Genomic DNA, 10820 nt, shown 5'->3' with positions numbered 1-10820 from the left:
GTATTCCCATCTCCAGTAGCAGTGACTCAGGACCAAGTCATCCCTTTACAGGAATTACCTACAAAGGAAACTGGAAACTCCATGGCATCTCCCTGTCAACTTTCCCTCCAGGTGGTGCCTCCAAATCCCTTATGAAGTCAATTGAACAAAACAGCATGTGAGTAAATTCTGTGGATTTTGATCTAAGCATTTCTAATTATGGTGAAGATTTTGTTTCAGGATGCTGGAAATGTGCCTGCCCTCTCCTCTCCCTCACCTGTCCCTCCTGGCACTCAGCCCCAGCCACCAGAGCACTCCCTTGGCTCCTGAAGAGGCAGGAGGCCAGTTTCCCCAACCTTCCCACTTCAGGTGTTCTTGAGCCTCCATTCTACGAGGTTTTCATCCCCCAATCCATCAGCATTTCCAACTGCTCCAGGACCAGCTGGCTCCTCCATTACTCTGCACACAGACACCTAGAGAAAGCTTGAGATCCCTTTGTCACTGCAGAGCAGTTGGGCTCGCTTCTCACCCTGGCTGGCTAAAATCTTCTGAAAAATACTGTAGTGTTCAAGTGATTAGACTGTCTTCCAGAGAAACAGGGACTAGATCCAATTTGAAAATCTTTAACATATGGGATAACCATTTTTAAAACACACTTTTAGTTTGCCTTTCCATAATTTATCAGGAGTAGATCTGCACTTTTAGAAAGTCAGGCACCAATGGGATGCAGATAGCAAGTCATAGTCTTGGTCAGAATTTCAGTCTGAAAACACCCACAGAGTTGTGCAGATTTCTCAGAAACTGAAATAACTTCCAGACTGAGCTTTTTAAAGTAAGTTTCAGCATAAAACTGTATTTTTGTAGCCAAACTATAAACTTCTGAAAATAAGAGTTTATGTGGAAAGGCTGAAGCTTTACTTATAGCACTGGTAATGTCTATAGCACTTGATGATTTGATGCTGAAGGCTATTAATCCCAAAGAAAACTTTCTTGGAAGAAGTTGTACTTTGGAGGTCAATGACATCTCAGAGGAAGCTGGACTGAAAACTGAGAAAAGCCGACTTTGTCCATGTAAATCAATTGTTACTGTTTCCTGTCTGAGAAAAATTTAATGCAATGACTAAGGATTTATGAACAGGAAAAGGGAGAACCTCTAAAGGTCTTGTAAGAAGTGATTAATAACATTGTTATTTTTTTAGATAATGCTATTTTAAAACCATGCTCAAAAGCCATGCTGATGGTTTAAGCAAAGGATAAACTATATTCACTTATGTGCCCTGGCTGAAAGCTTGTGGTCAATGTTAGGTTGTGATATTGTAATTGCAAACACTGTTTTGTAAGAATTGACCCTCATCGTTCAGCAGAACTTAGTACAATTAACAGAGAATATGCAACAATTTTTATTAACGTGGCCTAGAAGAATTGAAGACTTTTTTTTTAATTGTATTTTGAGGCAAAAATATGTCTGGCAGATGTATTTTAAAGGGGAGCAGCAAGAGCATGAGGCTGCATTAGGCAGATGTCTTTCAGTGTAGCGTGAGAAGCTCACTCCTTAGTTTCTACCAGGGATAACCAGAACCCTTGATGCCATTAAGCCCGTGTGACTTAATTCCCTAGGAAGTCATCACACTATAGTTCCCCAAATGCTCAAGTCTCTGACATAGGGCTTGAATGGCTTCCTGTCATTGGAACTGAAGAATGCTTGAAAGCAAAACAATAAATCCTCTCCTTTGCTACAGAAAAGTAGCAACTCTTTTGGGAGGCTGAAAGTAAATGTAGGCAAGGAAGGCTATTTTGTGTGTTTACTAAAGGTTTTTGGTTAGGCTTCAGGTTGCTTATCGGTCTAAGTAACTTTGTCTCTTACCAGTTTAAGAAATGTTAAGTTTTTTGGAGCAGTGACAACAGACAAATTTACCTGTCAATTAAAATAATAGTGATTGAGGTATTTTGAAATTTGTCTGCTTCTATTGAATTCATGCAAGTAAATTACTAGCAATTGAAGCTATGCATGTGGGTGGGCTTACAATTACGAATTAATCACAGCCAGCAATTAGTATGTCTCACGTAGTGCATTTTCTTAATTTTGATTATTTCAGAAAAATCAGAATTTAAAAAAAAATACAAAAGGTTTCTATGTGGAAAAAACCAAATCATACTTAAATGGAAGCATGAACAAACTAGCATATATGTAAAATTGTATAGGGGCACCATCCAGCCAGTCTCATAGGATGTTCTACACGGCATGCCCAATGTCAGGTATTCCAAAGCTTGTTCCATACAAAGTGGTGCACAGAGCAGAGGAAGCACAGTAGATCTGTTCCTTCTCTCCTCCATGAAATGTCAATGGGACAATAACTAAGTAAAGTGAACTGCAAATAGTGATCATGAGGAGGAAAACATTGTATCACCTCCAAGATAGTAATCCTGAAAATAATTGATACATGTTTTGGAGATGACGCAGTAATCCATGAAGAGAAGATAGGTGATAGCCTGACTCTCCCACATTATTGCTTTTTTAAAAAAGAACAACATCAAAGTAATGTTTATGTGAATCCATAAGGAAAGCTCCTTTTGTGTGACTGTTAGAGCTACAAATTATATTAGGGCACCAAAAATTATGCAGTTTCACTGTTCACAAAGAATTATATCATTCAAACAATCAGATTAATCCTTTTGGTTACTTTAACTCAAATGTTTAGGATACACTTTTGTTATTTTAAATTTTGAAGTTTCAGAATTTTTCTTCAGTGAAAGAGATTTCATTGTGTCAGAAGAATTCCCCTCTGAATGAAAACACAGCTTCCAAACCAGTTCCCCTCTTGGGCAAAACTCCCACTCTCCCAATCCTATGAATGGCACAGTGAAAGTAGAGTTACACAATTCTTGGCAAACCAGTATTTCCCCAGGAGGGTTCTGAGCCATTATGGACAGATATATAATTACATCACACTAAAGCCAATAAACAAAACTGTCAGGATGGCTCATCTTCTAGCAGTCCGACAAGCAAAGAAGAATTTTTAGCCATGAAAATCATTGGAGCAGTGCAAACTTTCCTCATGGTGGTACAGCAGCTATGGCAGTGCAAAGATCTGCCTCACACCTTGAACTTCTTTAAGCATCTGTGACCAAACCTGCCCTTCAATAAAATGGGAATAATCTGTCTGACTCTTCTCAAAGGGCTATGGCATTGAGCCCTGTTGCTGTGCAGCATATTTTGAGAAGTTCAGATCTGTATGGCTGATCCCCTTTTCATTTGTGAAAGCTGGAAGCTCAGTTAACCAGGTTGCAGTGATGTAGAGAACACAAGTACCATGCACACTGGTGACCACAAAATGCATGGATCTATTCTTGATGTATGTTTGACACCTAAGGTTGGAACTGTATTTTTTCAGTAACTAGTAGTAGAAAAAATAGTAGGAGAATATCAGAAAGCTTAATCATGTGTAGCAAATTTAAATAACTGATTATTTACATACAATTTAAGACTAAAATGGTGTGCAAATAACATCCATTTTCATGCTGACCCTGGTACACATCTAAGTACACCACTTGGGATTAGATTTCTTTCACCACTACTTTTCCTAACACACCTGGTACCTAACAAGACATAATAATTAAAAATTTACAATAAGAATGTAAGCACCATAGAGAACAGTTATTTATAAGCAAGTGAGATTTTGTGGCATCTGTTGTATTTTGATTAATGTAAAGGAAATGAAAGTATGTTCAAATTGTACAATAATTGCTACACAGCTTTTCAAAGACCTCTTTTTTTTTTTCTTTTTTCTTTTTTTTTTCTTTTTTTTTTTCTAACTCTGCTGAAGACCCAGGGCTAGTATGAATTTAGTGTTTGGATGCCATAGTGTGCTCTGTGCCTCAGACTGGCTTCTGTACCAATTCCTGCCAAGCAACTATTTCATAGCTTCTTTATTTTTCTCTGCCAAAAAACTTCATTTTGTGCCATTCCTTTGTTTTGTAGTACATAACATCACTCAGAGAACATATCTTTCAGTACTCTATAATGACAATGCTCAGGCAACTCAGGGAAAAACAGAAGACAAAATCAGAAATAAGGACTTGAAAACATAGCTGGAGATATGCAAATGAAAAATAGTTTAAGCTGTTCCTCTGCAACTGTTTGACTTGTACTCTGTGACTTGTTATTATTTTCTACAAAACATTCCTTTAAAAGAATTTCAAAACAAAATATTGATGCCTAATAAGATAGATACTGATGTCTAATAAGATAGTTCACAATATTCCTACAACTAAGGTTGCATATAGAAGGTGCAGGAAACATCCAACCCTGTAAAGGCAGATGTAATTTACTGCCCCAAATTAGTGCTTGACTAGTCACATCATGAAGAGATTAAGATTTCTGAGACTACATTTAATCTGTTATTCATCAGGAATCTTTTGGGTCAGCTGATTTGTTTTTATTTAAACAGGAGACACTTCCTGGAAAGATAATAGATTAATCTGAATTAAAATAATAAACCCTTGTTTTACAGAACAAATACAAGAGATTGTGTCAGAAGCCTTCTCTAGAGAAAGATGGACTTCTGTCTCATAGCTGTTAAGTAAGAGAAAAAATTATTATTACTCTATCAGTTCTGAACACTAAAATGATGCCTAATACTCTTTTCCAGCGATAATTTTTTCAAATCCAAAAAGGCACCTTTTTGGCATTTTCTGTTTGCAATCAAATTCTCTTTGGTAGTCTTTATTGTGACCTTTGCACTAGAGAAAAGATGCTAAAAATCATTAAAACTGATATTGCCACATAAGAGAATATAACTGTTTAATAGGAATGCATTTGAATATGTTTATTGTGATTTGTTTCTCCCCTCAGAGTAAAGCAATAGCATAATACCCAGCTGCATGATAATATTGGCAAGAGAGGCCATGAATTTCAACTGCAAACCCTAAACACTGAATGTGCTGTGCTTTTTAAAGAAATCCCCTTTTGTATGAGATATGTAATACCCTTTTGTCCTGGAGCAGTTTGCATAATAATAGTTTTCTTCAGTTATTCACTGTCATGTGATGGAGCTGCAAAGTGAGCTAGGCAGTAACAGCATAAAAGACAATTTTCCATTTTTCTCTAATTTTTCCGAGATTTGCTTGTCTTTTAAATGTAAATACTTCTAACTATCTTCAGAAAAGATATCTAGTTATTAACATTTCAGACCTAATTGTTACTTAATATCTACCTATTTGTGCTTTTCTTTTTCATAAGAAACACGAACATTATTTCCTTTGCACTCACTCCTGAAAAGCCTCAAGTATATTGGGAAAATTGGGCATATGATCAACTGGTGTAAATCAGCATAACTCTATTCAAAAATACCTCGCTCAAGAGTTTAACAACAGAACTACTTGATCACAGAAACCCAGCAAAATTTACGTTAACTGTATACTTTATATCAGAGTTGTGCATGTGTTATACTGTGCCACTGAGAAAAACGGTAGTTTATGACTGAAGAGCCATCTTAAAAACTAGATATCTAGGATACATCTGAGATTAAGCATAAAATAAAATTTTAGGAATTTTCTGATGAGATTTCCCATGTACATTTTTTTAAGATTTCTCTTGGGCTCTCCTATGTATTCTAGTCTGGGTAGTAAGTAAGAAGTATTTCCCAAAGGAGATACAATTACATTGAAATGGAGCTCAGTCTCATTCACATTGAAATCTAAGAGGAGGATTAAAGCCAGGGGAAGTTCCTCAGCTAATGTACAATAAACTAGCCATTGTTCTAACTGCTGCTATCAAAGGATTTTTCCTTTGAAATCAGCAGAATTATGCCAAGTTACTCTAGCTGTGACTTTGGCCACAAAATTACATGTGGTTTTGAACCTCTGGCCTGTAACCACTGCAAGGGAACTATTTCCAGGCAATCCCTGAAAAGTAACAAAGGAAAGCAATCCTATTACCCCTTATCTTAAATTCAGAGTGCAGGGAGGGTTCATAATCTTGCTAGAAAACATTTAGAGACTTGCAAATTGAAAAAGGTCAAAACCAACTGGGTTTGATTATTTAGGAGAAGTTCACAAGGTGGATAAACATAACAATCCACAATCAGATCTGAGCACTGCAAATAATATTCAGGTAGAAAATAAAGGCTCCAGAGTCCCAGTAAATCTTTTTATAGCTCCACATGTTAAAATAAGAGACTATTAGACAAGACATCCTTCAAAACTTAAATTAATAAATCAGCCTATTCTTTATGAAGCAACCATATATTGCTGTTTTCTAAAATAGCTAAGATCTGTCTTTGCCAAACAGTGCAACAAGAAATTTTCACAGCTCCAACTAGTAGAAATTAATACCAGAGAGAGAAATACTATCACTGAAGCTACTGAGGAGGATGCAGACTCCAGGTAAGACACTATTATAATTATATGTACTGTAAATCTTTTAATCTAGACTCTCACAATTGAGCCATGGGGTTCTATCCTCTGAGAAATAAGAGTTGCTTTATATCAGTAGGATACCAGATACTCTTAATGCACTGGATGCTGAGCAACACTCTGTGTTAGTGGTAATGAAATATATTAGCTTAGATCATTCTCTTTGCCTAGGGAATCTCAAAAAAGTATTTCAGGAGGAAAGACTCAGTAGAGCTTTCTGAAATATTTTACTAGAAAGGTATAGCCAATCCTTTACTTATTATGTCATTATAAGGCACTCTGAGTTTTTTTGGGAGTAAGTTCTTGTGATGCATAGTCATCATATACCTGTCCTTGGGATACAGCCCTTTCATCCAATTTTCTTGTTCCACTCCCCACATTTCTGAGGTTCTGTGACTTTTTTTCTGCTTCCTAACAGATGTAGCAAGAACCTTATGTGCTCACCACTTTTTTTTTAATTTCTTAGAGTGTTGAAGTTTTTGTTCACAGAACACTGTGAATGAGAATTAAATTTTTCTGTAAAAAAAAAAATTACCACAACTTTTCAAATATGTCATTTTTATGTGACTATTTTAAAGTGATACAGATGGCAAAAAGTTGGAGGAATCAGCCGTGGGGTTTGTTTGATTTTTCTGAAACAACTGTTGCTTAGTTTGTGAGGTAATGAAGACTCCACTAAAGGCAATGCATTCACCTTTTTTCTATTAATAACCCTCCTTCAGATGATTTGGCAAATCCATCCAGGCATTACATGGTGTACAGACTTTTTCTGATACTTTGATACAAGTAATTTTTATTATGTGCAAAATATAAATCCATTCCTGGTAAGAACAGTTGCATCCTGGTACTGTACATTTAGACTTGGAAAAACAAGCCTTCCCTAGTGCTAGCTGCAGTGGATAGTGTTGCAAGGAAATGACAGACTAGGACAAATTTATTTCTATTCTCTGTGATAACCAACAAGGATAGGATGCACTCTCAAGTAAACTAAGCTTTTTCAATATTTTATGGCAACTGTGCATGAAAATGCAGAATTCACCCCAAATAGTCTTCTGGTGATCCAGTCACTGAAAAAGACTTCCAAACAGCCAAGGCCTGAGTCTTAATGAATTTAAAAGCTTTTAAAATGTTCTGTGGTTACATGTGCGTTAAAACAAAAGGTTTATTCTTGCATGTTGGCATATCTTTATTGGCACCGTTTATTTACTTTTTATAGGAGTAAGAGCATGACTACTTTTATGCCAGCACATTTGATTGTGTATGACTTACTTTACACTTACAGGGATCTATTGTTGGTTATGAGGAAAAATAAAATTTCTCTAGAGTGTTTAGTTAACTCTCTGTTGAAGTTAAACAAGACATATCTTTGGAAGACTCTTAAAGGATTATTTCTGATGGCGCCATTGGGACCCTTGCTTTGCTTATAAAAATATATGTGAATTCATAAAGGACAAAGATACAATTATCCCAGAATAGCTTCAGGAAAAGCCATCATACCTCTTTCAGAGAATGTGCACAGATATGGATAGCAGCACATTACTGTTCCATGGGCAGATTGGCTTTTATTTTCAATGTGAGACATATTCTCCTACCACTTCCAGTGGTCAAAATTAATTCCCATTAAATCAAGATATTGTATTTCATAAGTGGAATTAGCCCTTATTCATATGAGTACAAGACAAAGAATATTCTTAGCCAGGATTTTAATATTGCCAGTGATGAAAATCTGAATGCTTGATGTCTCTCAGAATTCTTAGATCTTCTCTTGAAGTCTGTCCCAGTTTAATCCACAAAATTGCAAGCTAAGTCTCACTGTAACAAAAGAAATTATATTCATGGGCTTTTTCTTCTTTTCTAGATCAAGAGTTCTGCCCTGTATATTCCCACTAAAGCTTTTCTGCAAAGTCCTTATGGAGGTGAATAAATCTTCTTAAAACTTAATTATGCGTATTAAAAACACATCTGGAAACTATGTTTCTCACAAGTTGGTGTTTAATTATTAAGCTATTTCTGTTGACTCCCCAGTGAGCTTCTTATGAAGATGGAGGGACTCTCAGAAAGGCAGAACTGAAGTTTGATCTGAAGAGGATCTTTAAAAGATCCTCAGATCCCCCAGCACCTTTGTGCATTTAAACCTGAGGTCTGATTGTCCTTCTTTACACCTGGTCTCAAGCCTGAATTACTGTAACAGCATCTCCCCTGACAGTGAAGTGGTCCCCTCAATAGATGTGAGCTTATTGTCAGGGCACTGTAGCTAGGAAAACCAGCTGATCAGGGAGCCAGCGTAGCAGCCAGTTGATGTAATAACACATGCTTGATAAAGCTCTTATCAGAGCTTGCACGCTTTCAGGAATGCTCACGATGCCGCTGGATTTATCAATACGAAAAAAGCCCCATTCTTTCTATACTTCACTCACCTGTTGGAAGCTGGCCCCACAGAGCTGAGTTTTAAAGCTTGAAATCATCACTGTCACCTCCTGCTATTCCTGCTCATATCACAGTGGCCAAGGATGCAGCAAAGGAAATACCGTGTCAGGGAGAGTGTTTTCCCTCTGTGTCTGTTCTGGTGACGTGAGCAAGGCAGAGTGCTTTGAGCTGCTATTCTCCAGCCCTGCACTCCTTTGAAGGCCTCTCAGGTGCTCCCTGCAGTGAACCATCTCATTCTCATTTTTAGGGCAGAAACTGAGGAAAACAGGTAATCAGAATTGAAGTGGGGAGAAGTCTTTGGCACAATGTTCAATTTTCTCTTCCCAAGCTTTTAGTAGAGGACCACATTCAGGGAGGAGGAGGAGGAAAAGGAGTATTTTATTTAGCTGCCAGGTACTTTTGATCAATGGCATTTAAGAATATGAAATCAAATGCAATTTCTTATTTTTTATAAAAACTCCCATATTAATTATTATTAAGTAAATCATGTCATTTGCTTCAATTCCTTATGCAGCAAACAGCTTCCATCAGTCAAAAGGGAGTATTTCTTTAACAGAAGATATTCTTTAACAAAAATGACTTTTTTTCTCTATGTTGCCAAGGAAGATGACCGAAAGAAAGCTTTTAATCTTGGAGAAAAATCTAAGAAAACTGTTTGCTAGATACACTAATGGCATGCTGATCTGTGATTTAGCATTGCTGCTCCTTTTCGCAGCTGCTGTGTAAAACGCAGATTAGCTTTCAGGAAGGATTTGATGGATGGCACTAGATTGCCCTAGCAGCCTCTACATCCTTAAACTGAGTGATTACTGAACCAAAGGGGTGGCATTCCCCTTAACCAAAGAACTATACACCTTGGCACTTTTTGGCCTTTCAAATGGTTTTACAAAACTTGGCCATTGGGATGCAATTCAAAACACCCTGTTGTCTACACCCTTCTGAGGTGGAGGGATCATTGAGGGGATATTGCTGTACTGGAGATATGAGCAATTTTTAAAATTTGACTAGACTGATACTGGGATAAAGCATTTTGTAAGGATGTAAATCATGTGAAAAGGAGGAGGTGATGTGCTTATTAACCTCAAATAAGTGATGCCTTCGTGTCTGCAAGACATTATATAAAGGCATGCTGGTCAGCGTTCCAAAATTGACTAGTTAAATAGATTTTAGCAACTGCCAGTGCAAACTTTGTAAAATCAAAGACCATGGACATATTTGCCCATGTAAAGGTTTGTCCTCATGTCTTTGGTTTACTGAACCACCAGTCTGCTGCTAATAGAATAATTATAGGCAGTGCAAAAGTCCATTATCATCTCAATCCTTTTCCAGTTTTTCTGTGTCCCTTGAAGCAAATAACAGTATGAAAAGACCTTATTTTGGGGGGGGGGGGGAGGGTGTTTGGTTTTTGTTTTATCAAATATATCTGTCTCAGTCATGAAAAGCTGGCTATAACAAGCAGGAACTGCAGAATATTTGGGCTTACAAATAGCTTCATTAAAAAGTACCACTATGGTATCAATTTTATCAGGGACAATTTTGTAACTTGGAAGATCCTTTGTAACCTTAGGAAGGTCCACAGAGTACAGCAGGGGGACAGGGCAGAGGAAATCAAGTAGAAAGTGCAGATGCACACAATACACCTGGGGAGACTATAGCAGCAAGGCATTGCATTCTGCCGATTTGCAAAGAAACCAGTTTATATATCAGCTCAAAGATAACTTGGTCATCTGTCACAGGATATCTCCTTCCTGCAAATTGACTCTGTACTTTCTTTTCATTTACAGTCCCTGAACATTGAACCAATGTGGTTTAATTGTGCAAAACTGGAGTTCAAGATACTGCTCAGATTGTTCTGCAATAAACTCTTCTATTTGAGCAGTGTCAGCAGGAGGGAGCCCACGGATGCCAAACTAACCCCATCTCTGCAGCCAGTTGGGCCATCACATGAAAACAGGATTCTTGCTTCTGGATCACTCAGGGAGCTCCACTGTCCAGGTGAT

General features: G+C 37.3%; 2 long non-coding RNA genes across 3 annotated transcripts in view; both read right to left on the bottom strand.

Annotated features, from left to right (window-relative positions):
* Positions 1 to 10820, bottom strand: part of LOC146434028 (uncharacterized) — a 43932-nt gene that overhangs the window by 12388 nt on the left and 20724 nt on the right. The gene's annotated exons all lie outside the window — the stretch shown is intronic.
* On the bottom strand, positions 7936 to 9911 carry LOC146434031 (uncharacterized). Its single transcript, XR_014853812.1, has 2 exons — positions 8811 to 9911; positions 7936 to 8205 (listed from the first exon to the last, which is right to left on the bottom strand). It is a non-coding gene; the product is annotated as an uncharacterized LOC146434031 (long non-coding RNA).

The sequence above is a fragment of the Lichenostomus cassidix genome, chromosome 8, assembly GCF_008360975.1.
Source record: "Lichenostomus cassidix isolate B80296 chromosome 8, HeHo_3.0, whole genome shotgun sequence".
Taxonomy (NCBI): Eukaryota; Metazoa; Chordata; class Aves; order Passeriformes; family Meliphagidae; genus Lichenostomus; species Lichenostomus cassidix.
Note: the sequence above shows the minus strand (reverse complement) of the source record. Positions and strands in the feature narration are given on the sequence as shown.